This window comes from Suricata suricatta, chromosome 11 (assembly GCF_006229205.1).
Source record: "Suricata suricatta isolate VVHF042 chromosome 11, meerkat_22Aug2017_6uvM2_HiC, whole genome shotgun sequence".
Classification (NCBI taxonomy): domain Eukaryota; kingdom Metazoa; phylum Chordata; class Mammalia; order Carnivora; family Herpestidae; genus Suricata; species Suricata suricatta.
The window spans coordinates 12,256,087-12,276,010 of record NC_043710.1 but is presented as its reverse complement, the minus strand read 5'-3'; the positions used below and the strand labels follow the sequence as shown (position 1 = coordinate 12,276,010).

Sequence of the window (19,924 nt, the reverse complement as noted above, 5' to 3'; positions counted from 1 at the left end):
GACTTGGGCCCATATCAGTCATGTTCTATTGATCCCAGCCCTTAATACGCCTCCTGTCCATCCTCGACCGCTGTCCTGCTCAACACTCATCATCTCTCACCCGGACATTGCCTCCTTCCAGACCCCACGGCTCCGCTTCAGCAGTTGACCTCCATGGTTCCCAGTTGGTGACACCACTTAATTGCCCAAAACCCCTCAGAGGCTAGAGTTCCATGCAGCCAGCTGGTGAGGGCCAGTCCCTGGGAGATTACTGCACTGGAGGGAAGAGGGATACACTGAACTGGGCCTCCTGGCCCCCACGCAAGTCCTGGTGCTGGTGGCCTTTCCTTCCCGTGATCGTGTCTGGGCATCCAGCGTCCACTCTATGAATGTTTCTATCATAAGGGGGTATATGGATGTCGGTCAGAGAAGAATAGTTTGGCAAACAAGGCAGGGTGGATGAGCTGTTCCAAGCCATCCTTGGGCACAAGCAGCGGCTGGTCTTCAGCAGAGCCACCTTCCAGTGCAGGGCCCCCAAACCCTCAACCCCCAGCGCTTACCCTACCCCCACCGCGGCACTGAGCTCTTTCCTCAAACCTCCACACCCAGTCATCACTTTCTGGGCAGGGTGTACACGCTCTTTCCTGCCCCTCATCCCTTCCCAAGTTTCAATATGTGGATACACCGTGAGCCATTCATATACGGGGCTTTGCTTTCTGATACGCGAAAACGATCAAACAAACAAAACAAAACACAAGCCTTTTTGTCCTTTGGAGATCCAGTCTCCTGTAAATCAGAATGTTTGGTTTTCCCAGCTGGGGTCTTGAATGGAAGAGCCTGTTTTGGAAGTCAAAAGATAAGTCAACATCTTCTCTTTCATTTCAACTGAGGAGGAAATACTAATCATCTTGAGGCAATACCAAAACAAAACAAAATTTGTACACCCATATTGGGCCACTTATAGATCTTACTGGTTCCTCTGAGTTCAGTCTCCTCGTGTATGAAATTGGAATCGGGCTTTTGGACGGATTAAAGATAAGGTAAGGAAATCACTCAATTCGTATGCCAGCTAATAAATAGCAACTAGGGGCGCCTGGCTGGCTCGGGGGGCAGAGCTTTTGACTCTTGATCTCAGAGTCCTGAGTCTGAGCCCCACATTGGCTCTAGAGATTACTTAAAATAAATAAATAAAATTTGATGAATAGCAGCTATGGTTGTTACCAAAAATGATTTAATTGCGGAAGAGCAAAGAGGAAATCATGATTGAGGAGGATTGCAAAGTGCTTCTAGCCTAAAAGAGAAAAAAATGGGGAGAAAAATAAAAAACCCAAAACACGGTATCGTGGGTGACCTTGGCCTTTTGTTCCAGAAGCCCTACCCAGGAGAAATGATCTCTAGATTGCATCCAGATAAATGCACATCAGTGTGGTCCGGGTGTCCTCCTCGACTTGGCCAGGCTTGTGCAGAGCATCAGCTCGCTTGATTATAATCTGAGCTGCAGGAAGGAAGTCTATTCAGTGAACCAGGGTAAACAGGGAAGGGAAGGAGTCTCACTGACGACCCTTCAGGGTATCTCATCTCCCGGAGCCTTCAAAACAGCTCTGACAATGGTGGGGAGCCACAACCTAGCCCCGAACGAAGGCGAGTCCTCCTTGCTCTGGGAAGACCTTTCTGTAACCAGAGGTGAATCCTAAAGGCCGCCCAAGAGGCACCCAGGAGAGCAGGCTGCCCCAGACTGTCAGGGGCTGGGAAAGGCTGTGGACACCAAGGGCTGCCTCGCCCCTGAGCAGAGTAAGCATCACTAGTACCCAATGGTCACTGAGCACTGACCATCTAGGAGGCACTATTCTAAGTGCCTTGTACTTATTTTCTCCTTGAATCTCCTAACAACCCTATGGGAACAGGTGTTGTGATTAGCATTCATTATCTGGGCCAACTGAGGCCCTGAAGGATAAAGCCATTCCCCCAACTTCACATCAGTAGTAAGTGGCAGGGCTGGGATAGAGATGGAAGCCCATGCTTTCAACCAGTACCCCACCCAGCCTCCCTGAGGGGGCTCCCCCAAGGGCTTAGACAGAGCATGAGCTCCGGAATTGGGCTGTGGTGAGTATCAGTGATTAGTAATAGGCATAGGAGAGAGAACCTCGTTCCCAAGGAACCTCCATGGAAACAAGGGAGAAGCATCACTTTCCATTCTGCAGTGGGCCTGTGTCTCCCAGCCCCACTCACCCAAACACCCCCCCACACGCAGGAGCACGCTCACGAAAGCAACAGGATTTTCCAGATGTCCAGCTCCCCCAAGGTAAAAAGAACAGGAAGTAGCTGGGGCCAATGGAATACTATACTTTTGCTGTGGGGACAGGAAAGGAGAAGCAGAGAGAAACTGGAACCGTTTCCTTGCTGAAGGGGTAGGGTGCAGGGATATCGAAATTCATCAGGAGAAGGGGGGGAGAGGAATTGGAGAGAAGTGGGACCTCCATGTACCAGGAAAGCGCACATATGATGGGAGCCCCGTCTTCCTCCAGGATGCCTCCCTGTCCCCCTCTACCCTTCCTCCCTGCATCAGCTAGAATCAAACTCGAGAAGAGGCTGGAGAAGGCCCATCAGGATCTGTACACGGAACACTGGACAAAGAAGCAGGAGGCCTGGGGTGGGGGCCCCCAAGCCCAGCAATCTAGAGCCTCTTTCCTTCTGGGAAAGCCACCAAACAAATGCTGGTGTCGCTCAGCCCTCGACCCCGATGCGCTGTGGGTGTAGCAGGCTGCCTCCAGAGGATGCCCTCCCCCTCCCCACGCAGCGAGGGCAGAGAAGGCCTAGATAGTGCGCCTGCCCCAGGAGGTTCTGCTTGGAAGCCGAAATGGCCTGATAGTGACTCAGAAACCACGGATGTTCTTGAGGCTGATGGGTTCTTAAAGATCATACAGGCAGCTCCCTTCGTGGGCTGCGAAACCACAGGACGGGCCACGACCGCTCCCAAGGAAGGAGCCGAGCACGGACACGGCAAAGAGCTTTCTGTCCCCTGAGTCTTAAAGCAAACATGGACCCCACTCCCTCTGAGATAAGACCACCTCTGGGGGTACAACAGGCCCCAACTGTGACCCTTGTCTTCAAATTCTCCTCAATGAAAACATCGTTTTGGGGGTTCACACTGGCAACGATAATGACAGCCATTTACCGACTGTTGCTTATGGCCCAGGCATTGTGTTCAGAGTTATATGTGTGAAATACATAATCATTTCATCCCTAAGGCCACTCCAGAAGGCAGCTGCTACCATTTTGCCCACTTTAGAAATAAAGGATGGGGGCGCCTGGGTGGATCAGTCGGCTGAGTGTCCGACTTCAGCTCAGGTCATGATCTCACAGTTCATGGGTTCAAGCCCCACGTTGGGCTCTGTGCTGACAGCTAGCTCAGAGCCTGGAGCCTGCTTCAGATTCTGTGTCTTCCTCTCTCTCTGACCCTCCTCTGCTCACAGTGTCTCTCTCTGTCTCTCAAAAATAAATAAAAATCATTAAAAAAAAAAAAAGAAAGGATGTGCAGGGCACCTGGGTGGCTCGATCCAGTAGGCGTCCGACTTCAGCTCAGGTCATGATCTCACAGCTCATGAGTTCAAGCCCCACCTTGGGCTCTGTGCTGACAGCTCAGAGCCTGGAGCCTGCTTCAGATTCTGTGTCTCCCTCTCTCTCTGCCTTTTTCCCACTCATGATCTCTCTCTCAAAAATAAATTTAAAAAATTAATTTTTTTTTACTGAATACACAATCGTTATTTTTCTTCAAATTTGGAGTTTTTTAATTGTACAAAGATGATAAGTCACGTTTTGTAACCTTAAAGTATTTATGTGTTTAGACTGTATTAATACTTTCATAAACTATTCAACAAAGATAATGAGACAAACATTTGCATTTATAGAACTGCAGGCCGGTCATGCCAGATCCCTGGGAGGGGGGATTCCCAGCACGGCCTCATCCGTCGCTGAGCACACAGAGCAAACCTTTTTGGACATACACACTCGTTTGCTGGTCCAGCACGGTCAGCCCTCCACCTCCTGATGGCTTCCTTCTGCTATGAATGTCCACGTCCAGTAGTCGGCTCCTAAGAGCAGACATTTACCTTCCTCCTCCCTCAGCCATTGGAGGAGGACTCAGGCCACGCAGATGACTAATTGGACCCATTCTTCTGGGCGGGTCTCCTGGTAGCCCTCTTCCATCCTCGTATCTGGAATCAGAGGAGTTTCCCCAGCCTCTTCTCTTTTTCACATCTTGCTGAAGCAGAGTCTTGAAAAACAAAACCTTGAACTCAGCTATTCCCCCGAAAAATCTGTTATCAAAGATAATCTCCATGGGGACTGACTCGGGTTGTCCAACACTTGTCCATTCGAGATGTAAACCGTCTTTGCCCCCTTGTTCCCCGCCTCCGTAGGGACCTAAAAGATTTTAACAAAAAAACCCATAAGGAATCTGAGGCCTAGAGAGATGAAGTAACTTGGCCACATCACATGCCCAATAAGTGGGAGAGAGAGACTTGTAACTCAGGCTGGCAGTCTCCAGGGCCTTTGTTTTTTAACTACACTTTTATGCTATAGTGTCCCTCTTCCTGTGCCAATGTCACCCTCCTCCAGGAAGCCCTCCTGGGTGTCTCGCTTCCTCCACACAAAGTCCTCTCTCCATCCTCTTGGGTCTCACAGGAAATATTTTTATACCATTCCTGGGACATCTTTCTTATACTACTTTGCAGGATTTCCCTCCCAGACTCTCCCTGGGAGTTTAGCTGTAGTGATTAGGTGTGGGGGAAACGACCTACACTAAACAAACTCCTACGAGACTGATTGATAAACCTGGAAGGCAGTTTATTAATTTACACTGAGAAATGAAACCACCCAGCAGACGGGAATCCTGAGGTTGACTGGTCAGCACAATGTCTTTCAGGAAGGATAGACTTTTGGGAAAGGAAATCGATACCAGAAGGCTCATTGTTCAGTACAAAGTCAGAGTGAAGGGGACTGATGGATTGACATTTGGGTAAAGCCTGAAATACCCCTATAAAGCCTCCAACCTGCCAAGAGGTTGGACTCCAAGGCCGGGATCCATCTGGGTGTCCTCTTCTCTGGATAGTGCTGCTTTTTTCTGGATCCCAGGAAGACCCTGCCTTTCTGACTGCATGTGTCATGATTGTGCCTAGCCTTTCTGTTAGCTCGTTTGTTTAGATTATTTCTGCATACTTGATAGAACTGAGAGGGAATTTCCCACTGAGACCCAGGGAAGGAGAAGAATCAATACTGTGCTGCCCTTTGCAGAGCCTTGACTTCCACGTGGCCACTTCATCCCTGCACCACTTTGCCATGGAGGGATGGCAGATGGCAAAAAAAAAACATGGAGGCCAGAATGCCAGGGTCTGAGTCCCGGAGAGTCGGCTTCCCCGTCTCTGCGTTGGAGATAAGAATAGCACCCACCTCATCGCGTGGCGCAAGAGTGCGATGAGTTAGTACACATAAAGGGCTTAGAACTGTGGCTGGCATCTGGTAAGCACTCAATGCTTGTTAGTGATGATTAATAATTCATTTTATAGATGGAAAAACAGAAGCCCAGAGAGATAAAAAGTCAACTAAGATCACGCAGCCAGTAAGTGGTGAAGCGATCATTCAAAAGCGAACGGGCTCCCTTCAGGTGCCAAGGACTTCCCCCTGAGCCAGTTTCTTATCCTTCATCCTTCACAAGAATCCCAAAAGGAGCTTCTTTGAAAATGCAGATTCCCCACCCACCAGCAAGGGTGACTTTTAAAAGGATGAAACAGGGGCGCCTGGGAGGCTCAGTCGGTTAAGCGTCTGGCTTTGGCTCAGGTCATAATCTCGCGGTTGGCGGGTTTGAGCCCTGCATCGGGCTCTGTACTGACAGCTCAGAGCCTGGAGTCTGTCTTCACAATCTGTGTCTCCCTCTCTCTCTGACCCTCTCCTGCTCATGCTCTCTCTCTCTCTGTCTCTCAAAAATAAACAAAAAACATTTTTAAAAAATGGATGAAACTATCAAGGTCTGGAGAGGACATGGGACAACGGTAGGGAGTTAGGTAGGCACCGTCCCTTGGGGAATGTGTTTGGCAGTTTCAAATGGAGTAGGAAGCACCTACGGGGTCAGCCAGGGTCAACCAGGGAAGAGAACCATTCCTTGTGCAGTTCTCAGGAACTCGGCCCTGCTCAGTGTGGCGGCTGGCTAAGCACTCCTGCAAAACTCTTGTCTTTGCTTCGGAAGTTGGAGCTTCGATGCCACAGGTCACACAGGCAGGAGCAGAAGGCAGATCCGGGGGAGATCAAGGACCAGGCTGGACCCCGGAAACTCTAACCAGAACCCTCCAAGGATGAATTTCTGAATCCCAGAAACCCACGTCAGTTTTTGGTGTGTCTGTCACCGATGATGCGGGCATTTTGCAGAAGTCAGTGTTTGGCCACTAGCTAAACACAGACACGCACAGCTCAGGGGGAGAAACCAGCTGCTGGTGCCCGTCAGCAAGGAGTGTCAGCAGATCCGCCACAACCTGTGGGAGCTGCAGAAGGGCTGCCGCTTCCTTTCCACTTTCCAAATCCCCTCAAGGATCCCCCTCATGGCCCCACCCCAACCAGAAACACAGAAGGAAGAGAATCCTGTGTAGCCACCACACCTACCCTACGATCAGGCGATTCCACTCTAGATATTTACCCAAGAGAAATGAGTGCATATGTTCATCAAAAGACATGTGCAAGAATGTTCATAGCAGCTTTATTCATAATAGCCAGAAACTAGAAACAGCTCAAATGCCCATTGATAGGAATATGGCTAAATGAAGTGTCTTAGGGGCGCTCTGGTGGCTCAGTCATTTAAGTGGCCAACTTCAGCTCAGGTCATGATCTCAGAGTCTGTGGGTTCGAGACCCATCTCAGGCTCTGTGCTGACTGCTCAGAGCCTGGAGACTGCTTCGGATTCTGTGTCTCCCTCCCTTTCTGCTCCCCTCCGCTCACGCTCTGTGTGTGTGTCTCTCTCTCTCAAAAATAAATAAACATTAAAAAGTTTTTTAATTTAAAAGAAGTGTCCTATACTCATACAATCAAATCCTGCATTGCAATAAAAGGAACAAAATTATCAGTACACACAACGTAGATTATTTCCACTGACACGATGTTGAGCAGATGAAACCAGACCCACAAGCATATATGATGTACAATTCTATCTGTGTGAAGTTCAAGGACAGGCAAAACCAATTGGCAGTGACAAAAATCACTGGCTGATCACTGCGGAGGAGAGGTGGGTGAATCACCTCCTCCACTTGGTGGAACCTTCAGGCCCCTGGAAGTGTTCTCTGTCTTGATCTAGGTAGCAGCTCTACAAGGCACCCGGGCGGCTCAGTCGGTTAAGCTTCTGGCTTCGGTTCAGGTCATGATCTCGCAGTTAATGGTTTCAAGCCCTGAGTTGGGCTCTGTGCTGACAGCTAGCTCAGAGCCTGGAGACTGTCTTTGGATTCTGTCTCCCTTTCTCTCTGACCCTCTCCTGTTCATGCTCGCTCTCGCTCTCTCTCTCTCTCTCAAAAATAAATAAAATATTAAAAAATAAATAAATAAAAATTTAAAAGAGCAGCTCTACAATTCTAGCCATTTGTCAAAATCCGCTGGGCAATACCCTTAAGGCGCATGCCCTTCGCAGGATGTATGATATGCCTTCATTTCAATTGGAATGCAGATTCCTGACCCCGCCCCCCAGACACCTGCGGCTCCGATGCCCTTCAGGGACCCGGGTGGGGAGAATGGCCCTGTGTGTGCCTTACTTCTCCAGTTTGCTCCCTGCTCTGTGTCTTTGATTTCATCCCTAAACCAGCCCTTTCAAGGAGAAAGAACATCCCATTTTAATCCTACCTCTCTGGGATTTGGAAAAGCAATTCCTGCTCAAAAAGGCACCCCAGGTGTGGGACTTAATCAAACAAAGCTCCTTCCTAGAAAGGCCATCAGGAATGTGTGTTAACAGTCTCTCAAGTTGAATCGCTCTTGGTTTTAAGATGCCGAGTCAGTCTCACGGACCATTCCTTCGGGGACTTCTAGGAATGGGAGCTTCGGTGTTTCACAGGTTCCCACATCCTGAACACGGCTCAGCTGCCCTCTCCTGGCAGGAATGGGCCCAGGACTGCTGCCTCCATCTCCAGAGGCTGAATCATTTAGGGACACGGAGGCATCCTCCCTGGGGAAGCTCTTGAAGGTCATAAGAATCCTGGACAGGGGCGCCTGGGTGGCTCAGTCAGTTGAGCATCTGACTTCAGCTCAGGTCACGATCTCATGGTTCATGGGTTCGAGCCCCACGTTGGGCTCTGTGCTGACAGCTCAGAGCCTGGAGCCTGCTTCAGAGTCTGTGTCTCCTTCTCTCTCTGACCCTCCCCTGCTTGTACTGTCTCTCTCTATGTCTCTCAAAAATAAATTTTAAAAAAACATTTAAAAAATTAAAAAAAAAAAAGAGAGAGTCCTGGACACAAGTGGCCTGAGCTTCCACACACCTCAAAAGGAGGATAATCCCCTTTCCTCCTGTTTGAAACCCAGCTGCACCTGCGGAGCGGGTGACGCCGACGCGCTCCAGGGGAGCGAGCCTCAGCTTCCACCCTTCAGTGGTACGTGAGGGCTGTGCGATGCTGCGTCCTGACAGAGGAAAGGGCAGAGGCAGAAGGATCCCAGGTATTAGCACAGTTCCCTACAACTGGCCAAACAAAGCCAGATTCCCCAAGCCCTCCCTGGACACCTGCGCCGCTGCCACCCCAGTCCCCAGCTGGAAGGGATGCAGGCAGGGGCTTCTGGGAAGGGTTTGGTTTTCGAGTCCCCAGTGAGAAGCCGATGCCTCCCAGAGGTAAGAATGGGGATGTTGCCAGCCGCTCATCAGTGCAAAGCGGACAGGTGTCTGGGCTCAGGGGAAGTGGCACCAAAGAGGTGCCATTGACAAATTAAGTGATTAGGCTGCAGCCCAGCACCTGAGCAAATGAGAGAGGCAGCAGTAGCACAGAGATGCCCAGTCTCCACTATGCAGAGACCTGGGGCGTCTGGAAGAGCAGATGCAGGCTGAGTGTCCCTTCTGTGCACTGTCACCCTGCCACCAGGTGACAGGCCAGCGCTGAACCTCTCCCTTCCATCTACCCAAGCCAGGCAGCCTGGGCAGCCAGAGAGTGACCTTCTACACTGTGACTTAGCTACTTGTCGCTGACCTGCCTCACCCTGCCACTGGCTGATGGGCCCAGCCCCCCTCCCTCCCGCCTTGAGTCCTATTAACGATGCAAAGGAGAGGCCCCAAGCCTGGAACAAAGAAGTCCGAAGCAAGTCATGGCAGATTGCTCCAGAAAGGGCAGCAAGAACAAACCGATACCTGCTGGGTTCTGTGCATGGCTCGGCTTATACCTGGTCATGCTGACGAACTGGGTGTGCGGAGGGTCTGGATACCTCAGGGCTCAGGGGTGATGCATGTAATCAGCTATGCACCTATAGTTCCCTGAGTGGGGGACTAGAAGGGCCCAGAGCAGGAGTTAAGCCCGTCAAAAAGGAGCCCTGGAAGGCGCCTGAGGGGCTCAGTCGGTTAAGCATCCAGCTTCGGCTCAGGTCATGATCTCACGGTTTGTGGGTTCAAGCCCCGTGTTGGGCTCTGTGCTGACAGCTAGCTCAGAGCCTGGAGCCTACTTCAGATTCTGTGTCTCCCTCTCTCTCTGACCCTCCTCTGTTCGTACTGTCTCTGTCTCTCGAAAATAAATAAAAGACAAAAAAAAATTTTTTTAAGATTAAAAAAAGAGGAGCCCTGGGACCAAGGCTGCCTCACACTTGCAGAGAGTGCCCAGAGAGGCTGGAACTTGACCCTGAGGAAAGACTGGGGGCACCTGGGACCAGTCCTGGGAGCACTGGCTTACCAGATGCTTTGGAGAAAGACGCACAGTCTGGACTTTTTGGGGACCTAGTCCTGAGTTACTTGTCCCGATTCCTCAAGAGAGGAGACTCCAGGAAAATGGCAAGAACAAAACGGCCTTGGGACTTTCACTAAATAGCTTCAGGATCACTAAGGAGAGGGCTGTTCTTCAGCCCTGACAAGAGATCTGCCCCCTGGGAAGGGGCCCCATGCATCGGCAGGACAGCAAGCAACAGTGGCTGTGAGGCAGGACAATCACGCAGAGGCGCATCCGGGAGGGGCTGGCCTCCACCAAGTCTACAGGACTGAGGCCGGGGCATCAAAGGTCACTGTGACCTCTGCCCGAGCCTGTGATGGCCACCCACCCCTGGTCCACGAGCCTCCCTCCGGCGGTGACACACTCTCCCCAGGGGACTGTGAGTAGGCGCCTTTTCCTCTGAGCCCCCTCCTCAACCAGAAAAGAGGAAGGAAATTGCACAGAGCTTTCTCTCCAAACTGCAGGAGATTGGGAAACCCGTGGTCTGAATCTGCAGAGCACCGTCCCCCACCCCTGTGCCCTCCATCATCAACATGGCGGGCAGCGGGCCCAAGAGCGCGGGCCCTGAGGGGGGCCTCTGGTGGGGTGGCTGTGCTGCCGAGACGCTGGGGTGTGTGGAGGACCAAAGGCGGCCCAGGCAGGAGGAGGGCCGCGTGTTAGCCCTCAGGCAGGCTGTCTGGGCTCCAGCGCCTCATGGCTGGCTGTCCATCACCAGGAGGACCTGTCCCTCTCCATTTACTAAAGTGACCTGAAACTCTGAACAGGCCACACGGCTCCTGGGCCTGGCACCGCCTCATGGGGCCCTCTGTGCCGCCCGGTGCCCCCAGGAAGCCCCCTGCCCTGCCCCTGACTGCCTCATCCCCAGCTAACTCCTACTTATCCTTCAGAGTGTGGCTCACATACAGCTTCCCGAAGGGCACGGTCACCCCAGGACGCACGCACTGTGGCCGGTACTCCTTCATAGACTCAATCGTTGCTTGTCACGACACATTTGGGTCTGGGGTGACCTGATTTCTGAGTTCTCCCCCTACCCCTCAAGTGTGTAAACACTCACCGGTACACAATGGGGGTGGCCAGCTTTAGTCAATCAACAACTATTGACTGAGCAATTGCTGGGGGCCGGGAGCTACAGAAGTATCAGTGAGTACAAAGTCAACCACCCTGTTCTGGTGCAGCTGATGTTCTAGTAAAGAAAGACAGCCAGTAAACAATGAACTTAATAAATAGATAACTCACGTAGCACGTTGGCAGGTCATGAGTGCTTTGGGGAAAGGGAAAAGGACAGCAGATGTGGGGGTACAGGTGAAAGCATGAGGTCCCAGAACAAGCGGGGAGAGCTCATTGGAAAGGGCGGCACAGGCGAAACCTTGGAGGAAGCACGGACTTGGTAGAGGGCCGCCAGACACCGCCACATCTCCAGCCTCGGGCCCCGTGCTTGGCACCCAGTAGTCATTTGAGAAGTTACTGAACAGAAGAATAGACGTGGGAATGGATGGACGGTCTTTGTTTAGCTATGTTCAACATCCAGCCGATATACTGTTATCTGGACCTAGGGGACCAGCATGGCCCCTCCCCCAAACATCTCTTTCCTCCTCCCACTGCTCAGCAATCATGGGACTCAGGGTCCCATCCATCTCACCTGCTGGGCTGCCCTGATGGGTCCTAGGTCGTTAAGGTGACATCACGTTCCTTGCCGGAGACTGACTGGAGTTCCTGACTTCAGTCAATCAGCATATATTGCCTTCCGGATGATGATTAGAGGGGAGTGAGGTAAGATACCCCTGGGAGAAGGGAAAGAATTTTATCCCGTGACTGGGGAAGGCTTGCTTTCTCCTGGAGATGGTTATTCTAGCAAATTTAGGTTGAGTTTTCCAAACACTGAATAAGGGTCCTTCCTTCCACTCCCACCGTGTGCTGCCTTGACCCCTCACCAGACAGCTTTTCCCGTTTCGCCAAGGTCACGGAGGGGTCTCCGCTCCGTCCTGTCCTCTCTCTGTGTACTGCCCAGCATCGGCTCCCTGATTCTCAGGAGCACCCTGTGAAATACGTTATCCCCATCTGAGAAACAAGGGACACAGTCCTACAGAAGTGAGGAAACTCGAGCTCAGGAAAGCTACTGAAATATACCCTGACCAAAAACTGCCTCTCAAGCCACGACCAGCTGCCAGTCACGGAAGGGAGAGGAGAGAGGGTCCCGAGGTCCTGCACATGGTGTGGAAGAGGCCAGGGGTCCAGCCGACTCGGGGTCTCCCGCCTGGACCCACCAATGCTGGCCCCCCTCCGCACGCAGCCTGGTTATTTCTTGGCTCTTAGGTGGGTCCGGGCTCAGGCAGGAAATCCCTCTTTTTTTAATTTTAAACTTTAAATTATTAAAGAGGTAATAAATGCCCCGGGCTTTAAGAAACAGCACAAAAGGTTACGTAGTAAAAAGTAAGTCTGCCGTGATCTGGGGCGGGGTGGGGGCCACGGCGGGCACGGAGCAGAGGACACGTCTATTACTCACATCCACGGACAGACCCCGCTGCGAAGCCAGCACTTCCCTCTCATCTCAAGCAGAGTCCTTCCAAGTCCAAGTTCTGGGCGGCTTCTGTACCGTGTCGTCCATGCGCTTCCGGAGAGAGCCCGTGCGGGCATCAGTACGTGTGTGTAACTACATAGATTTCATACAGCAGGACTCGGCTCAAGTGGTAACATACACACCTCCTTCTGCGCTTTGCTGTAACTTAGTATCTCTGCTTTTGTTCCATGGAAGAACATGTAAACTTCCTTCATTCTTTTAACTTTTCTTTTCTTTTTTTTTTTTTAAGTAGGCTCCACGCCCCACGTAGGTCTTGAACTGGTGACCCTGAGATCAAGAGTCTCGTGCTCTACTGACCGAGCCAGCCAGGTGGCCCTTCATGCTTTTTGATGACCGTGTATGGATGTACTGAAACGCAGGAAGCCAATCCCCCATGAGGATACTTAGGTTACACCTGTCACATCAAATGCTACCTGAAACAAGGCCCCATTGACTACCAAGCTACAGAAGCCTTTGTGCACATTTTTAGAATTACGGGGGCTCCTGGGTGGCTCAGTTGGTTAAGCTCAGGTCATGATCTCACGGTTCATGGGTTCAAACCCCGCATCTGGCTCTTTGCAGACAGCTCAGAGCCTGAAACTGCTTCAGATTCTATGTCTCCCTCTCTCTCTGACCTTCCCCCACTCACCCTCTGACTCTCTCTCTGTCACTCAAAAATAAATAAACATTTAAAAATAAATAAATAAAATAAGATCCAGGACCAGAATGGTAAGAGCAAGGACTTTGGGGTCAAACAGTACAAGACTTGAGTCCAGGCTGTGTTACTTACCTACTACGTGCCTCAATCCAATGTCTTAGCCCATGGACCGCAGCTTCCCAACATGTAAAGTAGAAATTCAAAAAGATATGCATTTCACAGGGTTGTCATAAAGAGCCAATAATAAAGCGTCCGCGACGCAAGGTAAACCGGTTCTGGAGGTCTGCTGTGTGACACGGTGCCTATAGACACTGATACTGCACCTCGTCCTGAAAAACCCGTCCAGAAGGTGAACCTCATGTTAGATGCCCTTACCACAATAAAAGAAAAAGGACTGGTAGAGCATCCGACCTCCGGTCAGGTCATGACCTCATGGTTCGTGAGTTTGAGCCCCACCCAATGGGCTCTCTGCTGTCAGTGCGGAGGCCGCTTTGGATCCTCTGTCCCCCTCTGTCTCTGCCCCTCCCCCACTTGTGTTTTCTCTCTCTCTCTCCCTCTCTCTCAAAAATAAACTTAAACTATATATATATTTTAAAAAGAGCCAACAGAGTTTATGTATACATAAAGCTTCCAGGATAGTGCCCGGCACACAGTGGGAGCTTAATATATGAGAATTAACTTTTTTAAATTTTTTTAGGGTTTCTTTATTTTTTGAGAGAGAAACTGAGCATGAGCTGGGGAGGAGCAGAGAGAGAGGGAGACACAGAATCTGAAGCAGTTTCAGGCTCTGAGCTGTCAGCACGGAGCCCGACGCAGGGCTCGAACCCACAAACTGCGAGATCATGACCCAAGCTGACGTCAGACACTTAACCGACTAAGCCACCCGGGGGCCCCGAGAATTAATTTTTGTAGTCAGCAGCCTTCCGAATCTGAGTGTCCTCTTTGTTCATTAGTGGCTTGGATCTGGATTTGGCTCCAGCAAGCCCTGGAGAAGCGCTGAGCACCAGAGCGGGGAGGGGGCATGGGGTGGGTCCCAGGGCACAGGGTGGGTCTCAGGCCCCAGGCTGAGAGGAGGCTGGTGGAGTCCAGAGAGGTGGTCTGGCTGGGACCCGTGCGGTCACGGGAATGGTGGTGGCAGAGAGGGCAGATGGTGTGGAGGAAGTAAAACGGAACGGGAAGTCAAGTTAGACTGTGGCACAAGGTCGTTCAGTTTTTCCTAAAGGGGGGGGAGTATGTGTGCAAGATGGTCTTCAGCGATTTTTTATACTACTAATTCTTTTTAAAAATTGTATTGTACACTGAAAAATATAACCAACGCATCTAACAGATGATTCCAACGGGCTCTTACTTAGGGTAATGCCAGAGTAGGCGTTTGAATGTTTAAAAAGTGAGTTGATTTAAATTTAAAGATTCAGTAAATCATACTACATGATGTGTGAGCCACAGTTATCCTCCAAAGCGGGATGGCAATACATTAATGACTGAAGTTCTTTAAACACTGACACACAAAGCCAGTGATGGAACTCAGCGCAGGTTCTGGAAGCAGACAGCTGGAAGATCAAGCCCAGCTCTGCTATTTACCCTGTGGGCCTGTGGATCTCAGGTTCCTAATCTGTGAAATAGGCATAATGTTAGTCTTTGCTCACAAGGTTGTCATGCAGATTCAATGAAATCACATCCGTGACTCACCTCGATGTCTGGAATGTAGTAAACCCCTAACAAATGTGATCACTGTAATTATTAGAGTGAGTGTAGGCTAAAGAGTTTTGAGTTTAATTTATTACCAGTAACAGCAGTTTTGTATGTAAGCATTAATTCTATTGTGAAAATAATATTTCTTTTAATATTTTTTTGAGAGAGAGAGAGAGAGAGAGCATGAGTGGGGGTGGGGCAGAGAGAGAGAGAGAGGGAGACAGAGAATCTGAAGCTCCAAGCTCTGCTGTCAGCCCAGAGCCGGATGTGGGGCTTGAACTCACAAACTGTGAGATCATGACCTGAGCCGAAGTCAGATACTCAACTGACTGAGCCACTCAGGTGCCCTTGAAAATAATATTTCAACATTAACAAATAAGATTCTCTTTTTTTTAATGTTTATTTATTTATTTTTGAGGAGAGTGTGTGAGGCAGGGGGGAGAGGGAGGGACAGAGAGAGAGAGAGAATCCCAAGCAGGCTCCACAGCATCAGCTCAGAGCCTGACTCAGGGCTCAAACCCAGGAATCTTTGAGATCATGACCTAAACCAAGAATCCGATACTCAACCCACTCATCCGCCCCGGCGCCCCCAACGAAGATTCTTCAGCAAAAGGGAAAAACACTCATTCTCACAACCTTAAGTTATTTTCATCTTTGCATATTATCTCTTCCAGACTTTGTCAACATGAATACTTACTGTTCATAACGGCAATCACAGTGTTCATGCAAATTTCATATCCTGCCTTTTCACAACAAACATGATGTTATAAACATTTTCCATGCTTCTGCATATTCTTTATAATTATCATGTTTGTGGCTGCCTAATATTACACTGACTTGGAAGAGCCTTGGTTTTCTTAACCATCTCGCTGCCTGGAAAAACGTAGCAGGATAATGCCAGCGGCATGCCAGAGTCTTTTTTCATCTACCGAATTATGTTCTCAAGATCAATTCCCAGAAGTGAGATCAGTGGGTCAAAAGGCAATAATATTTTTGAGGCTCTTGTTACATTTTACTAGGTTGTTTTGCAGAGTTTTGCATGCTGTTCCCAGAGACGTAGGAACACAGACTTCATCTGACGTTGCCAGCACTGGGTGATGGTGTTTGTCAATTCTGCTAATTTAATAAGTAGGAAACGTCATCCTGGGACTGTCTTCATTTCCATCTCTTTGATCACAAACGGGTTGAACTATTTTCCAAGTATTTGTTTACTCTCTGCTTATCCTCTTGGGTGAAATCCTTGTCTATATCCTTCACCTGTTTATGTGTTGAAGTCTTAAGATTGTCCTTATTAATGTGAGTGCTTTAGAGTTCATAGATATGAATCATTGCCCAGATTAGGCCATGGGAGACTTCTGAGCAGGAGGTCATCAGGTTAAACCCCACACCTTGAAGGATTAACATTGGGATTAACTGAGGTAAGCCGGCTGAGAAAGAGGGAAATCTGTCAACGGTTTCTATGCTTGTCCCCACAGCAGGGGCCTGAACCGGGCAGGGGTGGTGGGAATGGGCAGGTGGGTTCATGTCCCCTGTGCTAGAGCTTGTGGCTCCCTGCCCTGCCTCCCATAATGCCCTTCACACATACGTACCCTCTCACAAATTCAGTGGCGTCAGCTCACAGAATTCACGGGGAAGGAATTATGCCATCCTGTCCACTCACTACAGAAATGAGAAAAAGCACTGCCCACAGAGAATCACACAGGAAGGGGGTTCCATAAGCATCTTCCTCCTCTGGGGTCTCCTGGAGGTAGGGGAGGGGTTGGAGAATTGGTGCAACAGGGAAGGGGGGCAATTCCAGAGTCTTCCAACACATAACGTGGATTCCCGGTCTAACAGAATCGAAGACAACTCATCTAATAGCCCCCCCACCCCCAGGCAGGCCTTCCCAATACTTCCCAAAGCTCACTTCCATCCCAGACTTGCCCCCTCTGCTGGAGTCAGCCTCACCAGCAGCACCTTGAGCCATGATGATTTGTTAGACCATGGGTCCCAGAGGTCAGCGCTATTTGCCAAGCACCTACTCAGAGCCAAGGCTGTGCCCGGCGCATGAAATAAGGTCAAAGAAAACATGGACCCTGTGTTCAACAAGTTCACACTCTAGTAAGAAAGGGAGGCTCTCTTCAGCAGGAAGAGAACTCCAGCAGACATCATGGGACACATATTTCTAACCACCAGACTTTCAGGGAGTCAAAATTCTGACTTTTGGTCAAGACTGGCATGGAACTTCATGAAATGGGGAAAGATTCACACAGACCTGGATTCAGAGCTTGGTTCCACAAATTCCTAGTCGTGTCAGCTCTGAGGAAGTCATATGACCTCTCAATATGGCTGCCCCTAACATTTACAGGCCTAACGCTGCAGACGGAAGGGTAGGTGCCATAGGCCTGGAGGTTTCCCCTCACCCCACCAGTCCATGCCAGGCAAGCCTGCCCACAAGTACCTCTAGCCTCTTAGCCATACCGGCATTGTTCCTTTTCATTCTTCAAGGGAACCTGAAATTGGAAAACTCGGTTCAGACTTAGAATGATCTAACTCCATGGAGTTCTATACACGAACGCAGCCAGCTTCTCTTGTCTTCCCGAACATAGCTCCATCCCCAAGAAGGGGCCTCACGCACATCCTCCGTGGGAGTATCGTACCCTCATGTCCAGGCTCCAGCTGCTCCCCACCAGCAGCTTCCTGATGGGAGAAGATTCTCCTGTAGGCCCTGGAAGTAGCCTATGGCTCTGGGCCACTTGAGCAAAAGATTCCAGAATTCTGGACACCCACAGTGTGGTCTAGACGGGGCATACAGGCTCCCAGAGGGCACATCCCCTTAGCTGCAGGGACTTCGCACCGCATGCAGGGATGTTGGCTGGAAGAGGACCCAGAAAAACCCTCTACAGCCTCAGACACAGGGCAAGAACGATCTTTTCACTTTTTAAGTTTATTTATTTATTTTGAGAGCAAGCACATGCATGTGCAGGGGAGGGGCAGAAAAGAAGGGGAGGCAGAATCCCAAGTAGGTTCCAGCTGTCAGTGCAGAGCCCCACACGGGGCTTGACCTCGCAAACCGTGAGACCATGACCTGAGCCAAGATCAAGAGTCAGACACTTAACTGACAGAGCCACCCACATGCTCCTGGGACAAGAAGGATCTAAGAGTACTACAACCTCTCTGAGGAATCTCCATCTGTAAAAAAAAAAAAAAGGAGGGGGCGGATATTAATAGACCCTCCCCCATAGAGCTGCTCTGAATGTTAACCAAGCCAATGCACATAGTTCATGACATGAAGTGGTTAACAAATGCCAGTAACTGTTACAAATAATATAAATGGACAGAGACCCTAGAAACCAAGCAGGGAAGGAAAAAACATGTTCTAATACCCTTACCCTTTAGACTACTTTGGTTTATGTTTTCTTCCTTATTTTGGAAAGCAGCCCTCTCCCCACTAGGCCTGCCGAGTAGGACTTGGGACTCACTGTGAAAGGTTTCTGGGTGAAAAGCTCAGGCCCTGCGCGCACCCCAGCATGCAGCCCCTGAAAGGCTCAGGGATCTTGGAAAGTCCCTGGAAGTTCTGAGCTGCCCGTGGGTCCCTCATCCCACCCCCAGAGCTGGGAAGGCGGGGACCGCATGGAAAGGGATCTAGCTGGGAGGCTGCATTTCAGAAGCTTCTGATTCTGGAGGGAGAGATGAGAATGTCATAAAGGCATGGCTCTGGGGAACCTTCAAGAGTCCAAACTTCTCCTTTCAGTGATGGAGGAGCCTGATGCCCACGGAGGAAAGAGGTCCGTTCCCAGGATTCACAGCCATTTGGAGGCTGTCTCCAGGCTCGAACTGGACTTGGAGTTCAGACCTAGATCGTGTTCATCAGCCAGGCAGCGTTGGTCCGTGCCAGGGGGAGGCCAGACACACACACACCAGATAGGAGGTTATAACTCAGGGGCGCCTGGGCGGCTCCATTGGTTAAGTGTCGGACTCTTGATTTCAGCTCAGGTAATGATTTCACAGTTCGTGGGTTTGAGCCCTGCGTTGGATTCTGCACTGACCGCAGCAGGCATGGAGCCTGCTTGATTTTCTCTGTCTCCCTCTCTCTGCCCCTTCCGCCTTCTCAAAACTAAATAAACTAAAAACAAAAACCAACTCCCGGACCCAGCTGTGCCTCTCAGTACTTTTGAGACCTCGAGTCCTCGCCCTGTTCTCTGCAACATATATTTCTGCAGGCTGCTGTGAGGCTGAAATGAAAGTGAGTAGTAATATTATGAGTGTGTCGAGCGCAGGGTCAGGTACTCTGTTAGGTTCTTTCATGTTTTATCTCATTTAATTCTCAGACGACCCCGTGTGTTGGGAACTAGCATTGCCCCCCTCGCATTTTCTGGCCAAGACAACCAGGGTTTAGGACAGGTAAACCCCTTGCCCAGCATCATGGAGCTAAGTGAGCAGCAGAGCTAGGGCAGGAACCTGCTCTTGACCACTGAGCCACCCTCACCTTGGCCACCAAGTGTCCTACACAATGCAGTGGCCAAATTAGGCATGGAAAAGAGCCAGGGACAGTCTGTGGACCCACTAGATGGGTTCCCCCTAAGAAAAGAGGAGCCCTGGGTGTCAGGGAGAGTAGGAGTGCTGTTAATAAGCGGACACTCATAGAGGAGGTCGAGACTCACTTCATTTGTGCCACTATCTTGTTCCCTGTACATGACCTCCTTTCCAAAGCCTATTGTTTTCCACACGAGGGACCCTCCCCCTTCTCAGGGGAAACCCATCCATCCCATCATCCATTGTCCGAAGATCTTGGCGTCCCTTGGGGCTGCAGAACCACCTATAGCCACCAGAGGGCAGGCCAGCTCTGTGGCAAGTCCTGAGGACCCAGTACCCCCTGAGACTGGCCAAGTGTCCTGCCGGGCAGGGATGGACCCAGATGCCCTATGACACAGCCATCCGTTGCATCTTGTCATCGGCTTCCTCCCTCGGATGTCAAAACATCGAACTGTAGAAGCAAAACTTGTGTTTGCACATGGTGCCTGATTCTCCTGGGACAAAGGTCTTAGGAACCACCACCAAAACAGTAAGGACAATTGTCATCACCACAGACACGGGTCATAACTTCATTTTACTAAGCACTTTCTCATATCTTGAGTG

At 50.4% G+C, this 19,924-nt stretch overlaps 1 pseudogene; it reads right to left on the bottom strand.

The window, feature by feature from the left end:
* Positions 1–3,766: 3,766 nt before the first annotated feature.
* On the bottom strand, positions 3,767–10,861 carry LOC115272401 (annotated as a pseudogene).
* Between the last annotated feature and the right edge of the window lie 9,063 nt (positions 10,862–19,924).